At 36.5% G+C, this 16003-nt stretch overlaps 1 protein-coding gene and 1 long non-coding RNA gene across 20 annotated transcripts in view; one reads left to right on the top strand and one right to left on the bottom strand.

Annotated features, from left to right (window-relative positions):
* DNM3 (dynamin 3) overlaps positions 1–16003 on the top strand; it is a 658236-nt gene that overhangs the window by 420987 nt on the left and 221246 nt on the right. The gene's annotated exons all lie outside the window — the stretch shown is intronic.
* The window catches only part of LOC147356694 (uncharacterized), an 81245-nt gene extending 65242 nt beyond the window's left edge, over positions 1–16003 (bottom strand). Inside the window, exon 1 of the long non-coding RNA XR_015143476.1 lies at positions 1–16003. This exon is cut by the window's left edge and continues 61660 nt beyond it. This is a non-coding gene — a long non-coding RNA (uncharacterized LOC147356694).

Raw genomic sequence — 16003 nt, 5'->3', positions numbered from 1 at the left:
AGCAGTATTTTGATATAGGCTTTCTCATTTGATCCTTGTAATAAAGCTGTAAATTAGACCAGGCAGGGTATTATTCCCATTTTGTAGATGAGAGAATTGAGACTCAAAGAAGTTCAGTGATTTCCTCAAGGTCACTGGCAAATGGCAAAGCTTGAAGCATAATGCAGTTCTTCAGATTACTAAATTAGTGCTTTTTCTAAACCACTTCTCTGTAAATAGTCTCAAATATTTCATAAACATAATCAAAAGCTTGCAAGCATGCCTTTCTTTGCCTTCTTAGGTTCTGAACAGAGAAATATGAGAATCAGTAGGATAGGGAAAATGACATTTGCATCCCCAAAGGACTACTAACTTTGAAGCCTTGTAGGAAGGATTGGGAGTTAAGAACAGAGTCCAAGAAGCACACTGGCTTGCACACCAGAAGCTGTAGGGATTGGAGAAAAGAATGAAACTAAGCTGGAATTAAAGCAAAAGGGAATAGTAAACCAGTATAAGAATAATAAATTATAAAGTTACTTCTGAACAAATAAGAAAAACTATAAAGGGAACCAATATAACATGAAATAAAAAGACTTGGAAAACTTTATTTCACTTACTTATTTCATTGGTAAGATGAATTTGATTTACGGGAGGCAAAATTCATCCCTTCAGAAGTTATGCCTTTAAGAGAGAGAAGAAAGAGGATAACATATGTCTGTGCAAAATCTGAGTCTCTAACATACATCAGTATGTTCTTAACAGTATTAAGTATGTCAGTTTCTATACTCAAGTTTCATTCATAGCTATAGCAAAAGACCCTTGTGAGGGAAGAATTTAAAGCTAGACTAGACAGAGCAAGAAATGGTTAAAGAGCACTTGTTAAATCCAGTTGACTTCATCTGTCCTCCCTAAAGTCATAACTCCTGAGCAAATTCAAGATTGCTATTGCAGTCAAGGGGCAGTTGAGTAATCAGAGCTACATCTTACTATTTTCAAAAATTAAAAAATATTATCATAACACCTTTTGGTGATTTCAGTATCTGGGGTAGGATAGACTCTACCCTTCCCATAAAGATACTTAGGAAGCAAAGTAACATTACTGCTACTTGACTAAGTAATTAAGGCTTGAGACAAAAAAAAAAAAAAAAAAACAAAGACAGGGAGAAACTTTTCTGATTATCGTCACTTGATAATTACTAGTATTTTCCATAACCTAGGCAACTCGGCTGTCTAAGAAACAAAATCCAGCTGAAACTGAACCTTCAAAAGTTTTCCTTCTACATTTTTTAAGACCCAGAGCAGGATCTCTGTCATACTCAAGTCCCTCCTGGATGTCTGGAAAAAATCTTAGAGTCCGGGAGACATTCCAAAATATGCGCAGTGACCATTGCCACAGGCGTGAACTTCTTAATGCATTTTGCAGAAATCTCCGCCACGATGAAATTGATTACCGTCTGAAAGGATTTTTTTTTTCTTTTTTAAAATAGCAAGCAGTGAGAGTATGCCTTTTAATATTTTATTACATCCTTAAGTATCTCATGTGGACTGAATATGACTGGAGAAAGCTGCTGCTCTGAGTTTGATATACAGTATCCAGTGTAAATGCTTTATTTATTTTTTTTAATTGATAGGTTTAGGTGAATGGAAAAAGGAAAAACTCTAGGATTTGTGAAGACTACACAACCCAAGTTGTATATTAATTGCTAAAACTTGAGTTTCTGTCCAGCTGTCCTGCTGCAGATACAGAAATAAGGTCAAAGAATAAATGTGAAGAAATGGCTTTTCAAGGAACAGGTGAAAATTGAAAAGAAAATGGAACCTGGAGTTTTGTGAGTCTGTCTCGTAAGGATAGTATTTATGAGGATGGAGGAGGGAGTGGGAAGGCTTATTGTAATGTCTTTTACATAATCAGAATTGAACGGTTTAAGTTCTTTAATGCTATCTATTCAATGCAGTGAAGCAAAAGAGTGAATTTGTAGCTGACAAGCAGTAATTTGGGTTTTCTTCACCTAATGCAAATAATGGCAGCAGAACTGTCGTAAGGCTTCTTCTACAGTCATGTAGACAATGTCTGATGAATCAAGAGAAGGGAAAGTGCAGGGAAGATACTGGAATCATAATAAAAAATGGACAAAAGGCACATCAATTGTGAGATTTCTAATTCTTGTTTTCATGGCAGTTTCCACATGCTTGTGAGAAACTGGGAGGTTGCTCTTTCTCTGGTATCAGTCATAGCTTAGCCAGACAGCAAACTAGGGCTAGTCACTGCTGCTGGAAGATTTCCTCTTGACAATGATTCATGTGAGCCAGTTGTCAGAAGTTTTGAAGTTCTTAAATAGAAGCTGATGTATGTCTTTTACTGTTGTGCAGTCACTGAAGATATTTCATATGATACAAAATAGCTTTGCAGAAAGATTAATCTACTCCCTATCTGTGATTACTCAAAATTCATGTGGTCATTCATGGCATCACATTTTCTGAGTGTTTCATGTGTATGTGTGATGAAATTCTTATTCTTATGGACACAGTTTACCATAGGAGGAGGTGTGAGATGCTATTTAACAAGCCCAAATTTTATTTTATATTGTCAGGAGACACTAAAAAGGCAGCAAAAAATTACACATTTAACTTGTTGTCTTAGAATTTATTTATTAACATCACAGACTGATTTTAGTACATAAGGGCAAATAATTCTAAACCAGGCTGAATACATGATTCCAGAAATAGGAAAGATAAAGAGTGGAAGGCCTTTAGATCAGTTCTGAAAAGGAAAGAATTTACTTCTTTACACCTTACCTGTATCCTTCCATATGAAATCATAACCTTTTAGCCTTGGAACAAACCTTGAAGATCATATAGTCAGGCATTTTCTTTTGATAGATCAAGGAAATTAAGGCCTAGAAAGGTTAATTAGCTTAGCTGCCTCAGGTCAAATACCCACTTGAAGAAAGAAGATCTGAATTTCAAGAAATGTGTTTGCAGCCTGACAAGTCCAGGATTCATTCTTCTCTTCCCACACACTGTCCCCTGTACCCAACTTTTCCCCCTGAATGACAAGAGAGCAGCAGCAGTATCCATCATCATTGTCATCCAGGCAGGGCAGTGTCAACTTTTAGAGGAAGCCCCTTGCACACGAACTGACTGTATTTCAGGCCAACAGAACTAGAAATGACAGGCTAGCCTTGCTTCACTCTTTATCTGCCACAGAAATTACTTTTGGAGAAAACACTTTGACATGGTGAATTCAAAAGCATTACTAGAGGAGGTTACAACAGTGGCATTTGAGGTGCCGATAAAGTTGTTTCCTGATTTGGTGCTGGTTATATGGGAACATTCAATTTGTGAAAATTCTGCGAGTTATGCATTTCTGGATACTTCAACAAAAAGTTAAAAAATTTTTTGGGACAACTAAAATTCATTGTTAAGGAAAGCATGTTGGCATCAAAGAAATTAAATATCACTGGAAATTATTACATACATATTTTAAAATTTTTAAATAAAAATTTTGACAAATATAGTCATCATTGTTTGGAATGACCAGTGTTATTATTGTAAAGCAAATTTATTTTTTCAGGTACAAACTTTCTTTGGATGCTGGATCTTTCCTTCATAATGTGTAAGTGCTTTAAAAAAGCCACTTAAAAATAAAAATCTATTCGATGCTTGCCATATCTTCTCACTATGGGAATTAGATAAGTTATAGCTAAAATAGTATTCTAGTAACTTTACTACTGTCATTAACAAAGAAATGTTTATATATATATACAGACGTATATGTGTACACACACGCACACAACACAAATAATCGAAATGTAAATATACCACTAAAGCTGCACTGGACATTATTGAATCTCATAGCATTTTAATTACTGTATACTATAGTTAATATCCTACAGATATGAAAAATGGCCAGGGACATGCTGGAAGGTGAATTTTAAAGTAAATACATGACAGTGTAGATGCAGAGAAATTGCTGAGTAAATTAGAACTTATTAATTATTGAAATTCCGCAATATAAAAGAGAAAATGAAAGAATACCTGAAATCAGTACATTTAGTCTTCTTTTCTGTTTCCAGCTTCCAGTGGAAGGCATATTAATCAGAAAAAGGACCAAATAGATAAAAATGCAGAAAGGAGATCTATGGCATAAAGTGCCAGAGTAATCAGTTCCTACCTAATAAAGATTCACTTATGTTGAAAGGAATGAAATGCCATTAAGAAATCGATACCAATTTCATAAACAATATGCAAATGTTTGTTTCAAATGTAGCTACTTTGTGGATATCAAGTAATTAGTACATTTAAAATTGATCCTATGTGCTGGTGATATGAGTAGGCTCTTTTCGCTGAAATTCTTTCCACGCTGATTAGGCAGGGACATTTCTACCCCAGTTTTGAGTGACAGCTTGAATCCTGTTGGCTTTTGTGCTCAGCCACTAAGTCATGTCTGACTCTCCATGACCCCATGGACTGCAGAGCGCCAGGCTCCCCTGTCCATGGAATCCTCCAGGCAAGAATACTGGAGGCGGGTTCCATTTCCTTCTGGCTTTTAGGACATGTTAAATGATAGCAACGCTCTCTGGAAATGCTGGCATCTGGTAACTTTTCTTTTAAGTACAAACTTAAATTTTGGTTACTGTGGTTTATTCATTTGCCCCCGTGTCTATATGTATAGGTGTCTATGTGCATCAGATAAATCATCCTTACTGGAAATTAGAAAGATTTCTGAATGTACATGAACCCAAAGAGGAAGCCATAGAAAATTTTCTGACTCCATTTTTTATTACGTATGTGTATTTTAGATTAAGAAGCAACCTGAAAGTTAAAAATTTGGAACACTTAAGTTTACCAGAGCAAGGAATTCCCTGGTGGTCCAGTGCTTAGGACTTTGCATTTTTTACTGCCAAGGGTGCAGGTTCAATCCCTAGTTGGGGAACTAAATTCCCTCAAGTTGCACGGCATGGCCTATATATATATTGGATTCTAGAGTTCTTCCAAAGTATTTATTTACAGAGGTAGTCCTTATACTGTCTGCCACAGAAGTATATAGAGTATGTAATATGTAATACAAGCCCAGATGACAACATCAGTTTGCTCATTTAGTGAGGATGGTAAGAGTTTCATATATAAATATATCTGGGGAAAATGTTCACTCTACTTATCAAAGGATATTAAAAGGAGGCAGTGAGCAAAATTTGAAGATTGACAAATGAACTGGGGTTCCCAGGTGGTGCTAGTGGTAAAGAATCCACCCGCCAGTGCAATGGGGAATTCTTGCCTGGAGAATCCCATTGACTGACCACCTGGTGGGCTACAGTCCATGCATGACTAGCAACTAAACCACCACCAACAAATGAACTAAATAAAACCAAATAGGATAGAATAATTGCTAAAATAATAGAATGCTTTAAGAAGGATAAAATTGAACATTTCCCCCTTCAAATTGTATATATCTACCAGTGGGACTTGATAGTTGGTCATCTTTTCTTAATGGAAACTAGAGCTTAATCCTTATGACCTTTTGTGACACAGGGCCTGGGTCACTGTCTAATCAGAAACCTAGCCATAGAACCACTGTGAGAATTGTCATGCCTATGACTTAATTCTAGTTTTGAAAAGCATTGGCTGTTATAAATCCCAGAGAGTTATAAAACCTTGAGCCTTTTTTCCCCTAAAATACCTCATAATTCAATTGGTAATTTATACTTAATACCATAGAGGGGAAAAAAAAAAAAAGGAACAAGATCAGCACATAAAATTGCAAGCATAAATATACTTTGCAAACTCTGTGTTAAAGAAATCAAAGAATCATAGGAGACCCTAAGAAAAATTAAGAAATGTAGCCGTTTAGTTGTAAAATAAGATTCAGAATTCTAGACCTTATCCAAATATAATCTCTTGAGTATCAACATGTTGGGAAATTATATTCCAGAATGGCTTCTCCATTCAAAGACATAATTCCCTGGGAAGATTCATGTGTATATTATGCAATTTGGCCCTAAAAATGTTTTTTTAGAGTTTTTAGAGTCAACTGCATGATAAAATTTGATGTACTTTGATGCCCTTATCAGCGTTTATCTCAGATATGTTCTGTTGTAGCAATGATTATGTAGCAGTATTTATCCAAGGCATTGATCTGCTTATTCCTGAAAAATCCCAATCTTCTTCCCACCCTAGTTTTAAAAAGCAAGGCAAAAACCTGGCATCATTGGTAATGGATGCTTGAGTCATGGTCAGACAAAAGACATCAACTCATCAGATTACATCTGGAGCCACAAATTTATCTTGTCTCCAAATTCGAAAGGTTAAAATGATTCATAGATACTCTAAACCAAATCAGAGAAAAATTATTGCTTCCTTTCAAATGTTTCTTTCTTGTAAATGTGATTTAACTCTTTGGGCAAATGTAACATACTTTTCACCTCTGTGATCACCAAAGTATCTTTAGAGAAGAAATAAGGGAAACAATATATATATATACACACACAAAACACATATTTGTGTGTGTGTGTATTTTTATTTATTTAATTTCATGTTCCAACCATACAAAACAATTGTTGAATATTCCTGTGAACTTGGTTTATGCTCAGATTTCAAGTCCAGGATAAGCTAAGTTTTTCACTTAAATATTTCCCTCTGCAGTTAGATGTGTTCCTAGATATCACCCTAAAAATGGATTCTTAACGTTAAAATTTCATTTCACTATTCAGTTCAGTTCAGTCGTTCAGTCGTGTCCAACTCTTTGCGACCCCATGAATTGTAGCACGCCAGGCTTCCCTGTCCATCACCAACTCCTGGAGTTCACCCAGACTCACGTCCATCAAGTCAGTGATGCCATCCAGCCATCTCATCCTCTGTCGTCCCCTTCTCCTCCTGCCCCCAATCCCTCCCAGCATCAGAGTCTTTTCCAATGAGTCAACTCTTTGCATGAGGTGGCCAAAGTACTCGAGTTTCAGCTTTAGCATCATTCCCTCCAAAGAAATCCCAGGGCTGATCTCCTTCAGAATGGACCAGTTGGATCTCCTTGCAGTCCAAGGGACTCTCAAGAGTCTTCTCCAACACCACAGTTCAAAAGCATCAATTCTTCGGCGCTCAGCCTTCTTCACAGGCTAACTCTCACATCCATACATGACCACAGGAAAAACCATAGCCTTGACTAGACGAACCTTTGTTGGCAAAGTAATGTCTCTGCTTTTGAATGTGCTGTCTAGGTTGGTCACAACTTTTCTTCCAAGGAGTAAGCATCTTTTAATTTCATGGCTCAGTCACCATCTGCAGTGATTTTGGAGCCCAGAAAAATAAAGTCTGACACTGTTTCCACTGTTTCCCCATCTATTTCCCATGAACTGATGGGACTGGATGCCATGATCTTCATTTTCTGAATGTTGAGCTTTAAGCCAACTTTTTCACTCTCCACTTTCACTTTCATCAAGAGGTCTTTTAGTTCCTCTTCACTTTCTGCCATAAGGGTGATGTCATCTGCATATCTGAGGTTATTGATATTTCTCCCAGCAATCTTGATTCCAGCTTGTGTTTCTTCCAGTCCAGCGTTTTTCATGATGTACTCTGCATATAAGTTAAATAAACAGGGTGACGATATACAGCCTTGACGTTCTCCTTTTCCTATTTGGAACCAGTCTGTTGTTCCATGTCCAGTTCTAACTGTTGCTTCCTGACCTGCATACAGATTTCTCAAGAGGCAAATCAGGTGGTCTGGTATACCCATATCTTTCAGAATTTTCCAGTTTATTGTGATCCACACAGTCAAAGACTTTGGCATAGTCAATAAAGCAGAAATAGATGTTTTTCTGGAACTCTCTTGCTTTTTCCATGATCCAGCGGATGTTGGCAATTTAATTGTTGGCAATCTCTGGTTCCTCTGCCTTTTCTAAAACCAGCTTGAACATCAGGGAGTTCACGGTTCACATATTGCTGAAGCCTGGCTTGGAGAATTTTGAGCATTACTTTACTAGAGTGTGAGATGAGTGCAATTGTGCAGTAGTTTGAGCATTCTTTGGCATTACCTTTCTTAGGGATTGGAATGAAAACTGACCTTTTTCAGTCCTGTGGCCACTGCTGAGTTTTCCAAATTTGCTGGCATATTGAGTGCAGCACTTTCACAGCATCATCTTTCAGGATTTGAAATAGCTCCACTAGAATTCCATCACCTCCACTAGCTTTGTTCGTAGTGATGCTTTCTAAGGCCCACTTGACTTCACATTCCAGAATGTCTGGCTCTAGTTCAGTGATCACACCATTGTGATTATCTGGGTCGTGAAGATCTTTTTTGTACACTTCTTCTGTGTATTCTTGCCACCTCTCCTTAATATCTTCTGCTTCTGTTAGGTCCATACCATTTCTGTCCTTTATAGAGCCCATCTTTGCATGAAATGTTCTCTTGGTATCTCTAATTTTCTTGAAGAGATCTCTAGCCTTTCCCATTCTGTTGTTTTCCTCTATTTCTTTGCATTGATCACTAAGGAAGACTTTCTTATCTCTTCTTGCTATTCTTTGGAACTCTGCATTCAGATGTTTATATCTTTCCTTTTCTCCTTTGCTTTTGCTTCTCTTCTTTTCACAGTTATTTGTAAGGCCTCCCCAGACAGCCATTTTACTTTTTTGCATTTCTTTTCCATGGGGATGGTCTTAATCCCTGTCTCCTGTACAATGTCACGAACCTCATTCCATAGTTCATCAGGCACTCTATCTATCAGATCTAGGCCCTTAAATCTATTTCTCACTTCCACTGTATAATCATAAGGGATTTGATTTAGGTCATACCTGAATGGTCTAGTGGTTTTCCCTACTTTCTTCAATTTAAGTCTGAATTTGGCAATAAGGAGTTCATGATCTGAGCCACAGTCAGCTCCTGGTCTTGTTTTTGCTGACTGTATAGAGCTTCTCCATCTTTGGCTGCAAAGAATATAATCAATCTGATTTCAGTGTTGACCATCTGGTGATGTCCATGTGTAGAGTCTTCTCTTGTGTTGTTGGAAGAGGTTGTTTTTTATGACCAGTGCATTTTCTTGGCAAAACTCTATTAGTCTTTGCCCTGCTTCATTCCATATTCCAAAGCCAAATTTGTTTAATTTTTCACTAAATGCTTTCCAAGCTTCACAAGAATATCACTTTATTAACTGAAGTGACACACCTGTGATTATTTGTTCCAATGGAAATAGAGTCTTTCCTAGAAAAAAAAATGTTCTGATTAGAATTACAGCCTACAAGCAGTGCCACCCATGCAGTGATGCTTACAGATGTTCTGACTTTGTCTTCTTGCATCTATCCTTGTAACGTCTGGTTGGCTGCTACAACCCTTTCTTATAGGAACTGCAGTGCATAGGTGCTATTTTCAGAAGTCCAAAGTCAATATGGTGGTTAGGAAGCCATGTGTTAGGTGTAATTAGGACCTGACAACCAACTATGCTGTCTGGTGTAGAAGTGAGTGAAGATTCAACAGGACAAAGCGTTAAATGTGCCGGAGGCCTCTTTTCCATTAGAGGTGTGTTGCCTGGTTGAATTTTGACTTCACACTTTTTCCTCCTTCTTGCTGCCTCTTATTACACCACTTGTTTATTTTGTTTACATTCATTCATTCTTCTTCTTCTCCTGACTAACTTTGTTTCTGAAAATTCAACTCTTATTTTAGAATATACTATATGCCAGGCAGTGTTCTATTTCCCCCAAGTTTTTTTCCCTACAACCTATCAACTAAACTTTATTCTGTACTTGACTTCTCCTTGGGAAAAAGACTGAAAGAGACAAAACTTTTCAAAGAAATGTATGAGGTGGTAGTGGGGGAATCACATTTGGAAACATACACAGACTTTATGTCTTCATTTTTTTAAATCATGTTTTAAACTAGAATGGTCAACAACTGTGTGTTTCCTGAATTATTATAAGCTAGTATAATAGTGATAATATTTTGTTTCAGAATATTTTTGACAATCAAGTAGGGAAAATTTCTAGAGTATTTTTATTATGGACATATTATGGACTATAATGATAACATCTGGTCATCTGAAATGATTCCTATATGTTTGAGACATCAGAGGTATCCTTTAACTTGTAAAAATTTTTTTCTTTTCTAGAGACATAGTCACTGTGGCATACCATTACAGAGAGATACTTTAGTGAGCAATCAGGTAGGAGAGTAAAAGGAGGTAGTAGCATATTAAATCAGACTGTTAAGAAAAGCAATTAATAAGAAAATAGCTGTGTAGCTCAATCAGATAAATGGAGAGACTGATCAAAAGTAGTTAATTGGATGGTTTGGGTTTGTATTAAGTATATGATGAGTTATTTTTAATGTTAGAGAACTATGCATCTTGTTACTCTAGGAAGACTAAAATTAATCTGAGTAAAAGTAAGGAGAACTGAGCAATTGATATAATATGTGGGTTCATTGTAACAAGCTAAAGAAGATAAATTTTGGCATATTTTTGTTGAGAAAACCTGATTTGCACCTAACGTGAAGTTATTTATAATCTTTATATATCCCAGTTCTTATGACTGTTCATATACTTTACTGCGGAAATACTTGTGTGTGGGTTTTACAACATATGATATATACACAATATCACCTTTGTAAGTTTTGAAAGAAATCTGAATTCTGAAACATGTGGTTCCAAGAACTTCAGGTAAGGAATTATAAACTTTTGTATAATTATCAACCATGGGGGAATTATCAACCGAAAGGAGAAATGTGCCTGAGCTAAAAGCTCCTCTCTAACAAGCGGAGTCAGTAGCTCATGTGTAAAATGGTTAAATCAAGAAGCAAAAAGCATGCGTATTATGTAGGGTTATGAACCAGATGATTTAGATGGAAATTCAAATAAATTTCCCTTTGAAGTGGAGGGGGTTGGAATGGGAGACTTGCTTCTCATCACATGCTCTTTAGTATTCTTTGAACTGTTAGCACATGCATACATTATTTAGGTTTTAGCAAGTTAATCATTTCAATAAGCTTGCTCTGAGTTTGTACAACTTGTTAGGCACTGTATCTCAAAATGTAAAAATTAAATCCTTCAAGAATTCTCATATGCAAAATAGAATATAAACAATGAAACATAATACAAAAAAACGAAGTGATTATGTACAGAGAAGAGAGTGACTACAGTTTCTAGAAATATGAGAGATTGTAAGTAGACGTAAACGACTGTGTGCATCTATGTGTATATGAAGGTGATGGGCCTGGTGAACTGTGAGTAAGGGAAGAGGGAAATCAGACAGAGTTATCACAGTGAAGACTTGTTAGAACCCAAAGTTCTCAATGGAAGAGAGGTAAGAGGGAGATGGAGATGGGGGAGACGATGTGGAAAAATTTACAACGGAGAGCACTTTTCCATGCTTCCCTGTAGCCAGGATAGACCACCCTGCCCTTAATTTAGATCTCTATTCCCTAGCAAAGAGGAAACTGGTTCAGATAGTTTGTTGTTATTTTTGTTTTCCTGGGCAGAGGTGGGGGGAGTGAAAGTCGAGGAGAGAAAGGTGTATTTTATGTAGGAAATCTATGTCCTAATTTTACTCTCAAAATAGAAAAACCCTAAGATATAAGCAAGGAAAATTTTCAAGAAACTCAGTATAAAGTCAACTTTTTCTAGATTTCAAATTAAATGGATGATGTAAGTGAAACATGGCTCATCTGACCAGGATCTTAAAGTAGGCGAGCTAACTAAATCTCACAGGTGGTCTTTAAGGGTAGCCCTAAACCTGGAATTCATTGCACTAATCCAGCTTAAATATTTTAAGGGTGTGAACAAATAAGATGAGGTCACTGATGAGAAAGAGTTGCTTCTGTACCCATATTGGTAGCTGTAGCAGCTGTGATGTCTCTTCAAACACCCAGATTATAGGTTAAATCCTCAAGTTGAGCCTTAGAGTTTTAGAACTAAATAGAAAATTCTTGAAATATCAGGACTTTGATACAGCAGAAATGATGGCAAAGGAGTTGTATGCAAAATGATTACAATGGGGAGTGATCGGATACATTGTCAGTAAATACAATACACAAAGACTTAATTTAAAAAATGGAAAATGAGGACCACTCTCCAAAGAGAGCTCAACAAAAAATGCTTCAAGTCCATCTAGAGTTAAGAGTGCACATAGGAATGGCAGTGAGGCCTCTGACAGGTGGCAGGGAATGTAAGTTGACAGATGAGCTTTACATTTCTCGAAAACTTGGTCTTTATCAGAGTTCACAGAGGCGGATGGGAAAGGAACAGATGTCAGAAACAGCAGTGCTTCTCAGGGAAGATTAAATGGTAGAGGAAATGGAGATCACATTACCAAATAAGACGGGAAGGGAAAGCAGTGTCTCTAAAGGGCACTGGATAGAATGAGCAGGTGGAATGTGAATCTGAAGTTTGAGGAGATATCCTATTATCATAGTAAGCATCAGACTATCATAGGGTATGACACAGTCACAGGATTGGCATTCCATTAATTGATGATGGTTATGGGTGATTCCTTCATTTGTTAATAGAGTCATAGGGGATAAGAAAACTAAATTATTTTTTTTCACTGAAATATAATTGATTTATAATGCATGTTGGTTTTTGGTTTACAGCAAAGTAATTCGGTGATATATTTACTTTTTCTCATATTCTTTTCCATTATGATTTATTATAGGATATTGATTGTAGTTTCCTGTGCTGTACAGTAGGACTTTGTTGTTTATTTATTTCATATATAGTAGTTTATATCTGCTAATCCCAAACTCCTAATTTATTTTTTCCCATCCCCTTTTCCCCTTTAGTAACCCCCCATACCATAGAAAAGTTTGTTTTCTGTGTCTGTAAGTCTATTTCTATTTTGTAAATAAGGTCATTTCTATCATACTTATTTTAACTTCCACATATAAGTGACATAATATATTTTTCTTTCTCTTTTGGACTTACTTAGTATGGTAATCTCTAGGTCCATCCATGTTGCTGCAAATGGTGTTAAGGAAAAATTTTAATTTATATATATATTAAAATTTTGAAATGGAGATATATACATCTCCATTTCAGAATTGGTGGGAAATTGAAAGTATTGTTGCAATGTGTTGGGAAGAACTAGAGTTTAGGAAGATTTGGGGTCGAGAGTGGATTGGATCACAACATGTTACTTTTCAGTCATTTTTTTTCCCCTTTCTCAATACACTTCCTTTCTCTCCCTTTATTTCTTCCTCTTTCTCCTACTGGGACATGTGGAAATGAGACCTGCCATATGGGAAATCACAAGTGATGTTCAAAGAGAGAAAATTTATTATTAAGGAAATTGCCTACATTGTTATTATATGAGTATATATTCACTAAGAAGACATTTATATATGAAATGTAATTAGATTTCTGGCCCATATATTGAAGATCTTTTCAATTAAAGGAGCTTGAGACTGGAATTTAAAATACCGACCTCTAGTTCTAGCTTACTCCTATTTAGCACTGTGACTTCAGGCAAGTCACATGACCTCTTTGGCTGTTAGTTTCTCCCTCTGTAGAGAGAAACCTGAAATAATGTCAGTAATGAATGTTCTTGATGGATTGAATGCCAGAGTCTAAGTGGTGATTCTAGTTAAAGCAAATGGCATCCACTATAATAACAGCAAGGGAAAGGGTAGCTGCAAGAAACAGAAAATTACCTTGATGAAGGAGTTCCTACATTTTTTATCCATTCATGCTACTATTGCTAATTAAACATTACTGTGGTTTTTCTATGCCTGGGTATATTTTCTTAAAGATATCCACATTCCTCATTCTCTTGCCTCCTTTAGGTCTTCACTTAGTGGAGTTTATCATCTCATGAGCCTTTCCTTCTTCCTTATTTAAAATTATACATGTATACACAAACATGCATACACCACACACACACACACACGCACTTTCTTTGGAATTTCCTATTTCCCATTTTATGCTTTATTTTTCTTCCTAACACTACTCATTTTCATATTAAAAAAATTGTCCTTGTTTATTTTATTTATATACCCACTGGAAAGTACGATAAAGACAAGGAATCTGTTTTGTTCAATGCTGTGTATTTAACATGTAAAACAGAGCTTTTCACTTCAGACCCTCACTAATGTTAAATTCTTGATTATCAAGTGGCTGAGGGATTCTAGAATGGTTGTGAGTATATTGTTGAAATAGGAATGGATAGGGAGACTAGGAAAGTCAAGAGTGGTAATGGATCCATGACTGTAATTTTCATTGTGTCTTGAGCAATAGGATCTTTGCTTCAGATGAAAAGTTATGTAAGGGCTCTTATTTAAAAAAATGCTAAAAAGTAAACACAGACCTAGTCTGAGTGAAGCAGGTGAAAGGAATATGGCTTAGCCTGCTTTTCTCCTGCAATCTCAAGGTGGTCCCCGAAGAGTCTCTGCACAGATTTTCTCAAATTTACCTAATTTCAAAAATCACTTGGGTTACTTTTTAAAAATAGGAAGGAATGAGAGTATAGCAGGAAGTTGATAAAGGGGAAGAAGTTTATATCAAGGAAGAGACAATTGGTAACAGAGAAGTGCAAGGATTTAAGAGGCTAAGCAAAGAGATAGGTTAGCAAAAGGTTAGTGGGGTCTAGTGAGTGAAGTAATTTTAATGGTGGTCAGTCACTTATACTTGTCTTCCACATGAGAAAGAAAAATTGGATCTTGGTTTGGGTTGAGAATCAGATATGTTTAAAAAGAGAAAAACAAAGCCATATTTAGGGGGTTGTTTTGTTGAATTTTATTATTGACATTGACGCCAAAGAACCAACATACAACCACTTGAACTAAATAGAAGACTAACAGAGAGTTCTAAACATTCAAACATGTAATGAAAAAAAAATTCCATCAGTCAAAAATCTCAGAAGAGACATAACTCACTCATTCATTGCTACTGTTACTGCTAAGTCGCTTCAGTCGTGCCCGACTGTGCGACCTCATAGACGGCAGCCCACCAGGCTCCCCCATCCCTGGAATTTTCCAGGCAAGAACACTGGAGTGGGTTGCCATTTCCTTCTCCAATGCATGAAAGTAAAAAGTGAAAGTGAAGTCACTCAGTCGTGTCCGACTCTTCGTGACCGCATGGACCGCAGCCCACCAGGCTCCTCCATCCATGGGATTTTCCAGGCAAGAGTACTGGAGTGGGGTGCCATTGCCTTCTCCAACTCATTCATTAACCAGTAAACAAACAAAATCTAGAAAAAGATGTATTCATATTCCTTGTTTTTTCATGTTAAGTATAAATTTCCTTTTCTATCAATAGATCATAATCAAATTACTTAAGTTGTGCAACCTCTCCAAACACACCTGCAAGTTTCACTGTATACTTATTCTTTTGTGAAAGAAAAAGACTTGTGGACACATGGGAAGAAGGAGATTAATTGAGAGAGTAAATATCAAAACATATACATTACCATATGTAAAATTAGATAGGCAGTGGAAATTTGCCATATGACACAGGGAACTCAACTTCAGTGCTCTGTGTTAACCTAGAAGGGCGGGATGGGGTGGGAGGTGGGAGGCAGGGGACATATGTATACCTATGGCTGATTTGTGGCTTCCCTGGTAGCTCAAGAGGTAAAGAATCCACCTAGAATATGAGAGACCCAAATTCGATCCCTGTGTCAGGAAGAACTCCAGGAGAAGGGAATGGCAACCCACTCCAGTATTCTTGCCTGGAAAATTCTATGGACAGAAAAGCCTAGTGGGCTACAGTCCATGGGGTCGCAAAGAGTTGCACAGGACTGAGTGACTAACACTTTGACTTTGACTTGATGACTGATTTATGTTGATATATGACAGAAACCAATACAATATTGTATTGACTTGATGACTGCTTTATGTTGATATATGACAGAAACCAACACAATATTGTAAAGCAATTATCCTCCAATTAAAAATAAATAAATTTTAAAATTACTGTATATCCTTTAACTTTTTATCCATTAATCTTTACAGTTCTTTGCATTCATTAAAATCTAAATTTTAGATTTTAAAATATCTAAATAGAGAATTCTCTTTTTCCCATTATTCTAGCTCTTTTTGCATGTCTCAGACTCC

Source organism: Bos grunniens, chromosome 16 (assembly GCF_055505025.1).
Source record: "Bos grunniens cultivar Pamir isolate PY7600 chromosome 16, Bosgru_T2T1.0, whole genome shotgun sequence".
Taxonomy (NCBI): Eukaryota; Metazoa; Chordata; class Mammalia; order Artiodactyla; family Bovidae; genus Bos; species Bos grunniens.
This window is presented reverse-complemented; position numbering and strand designations above follow the sequence as displayed.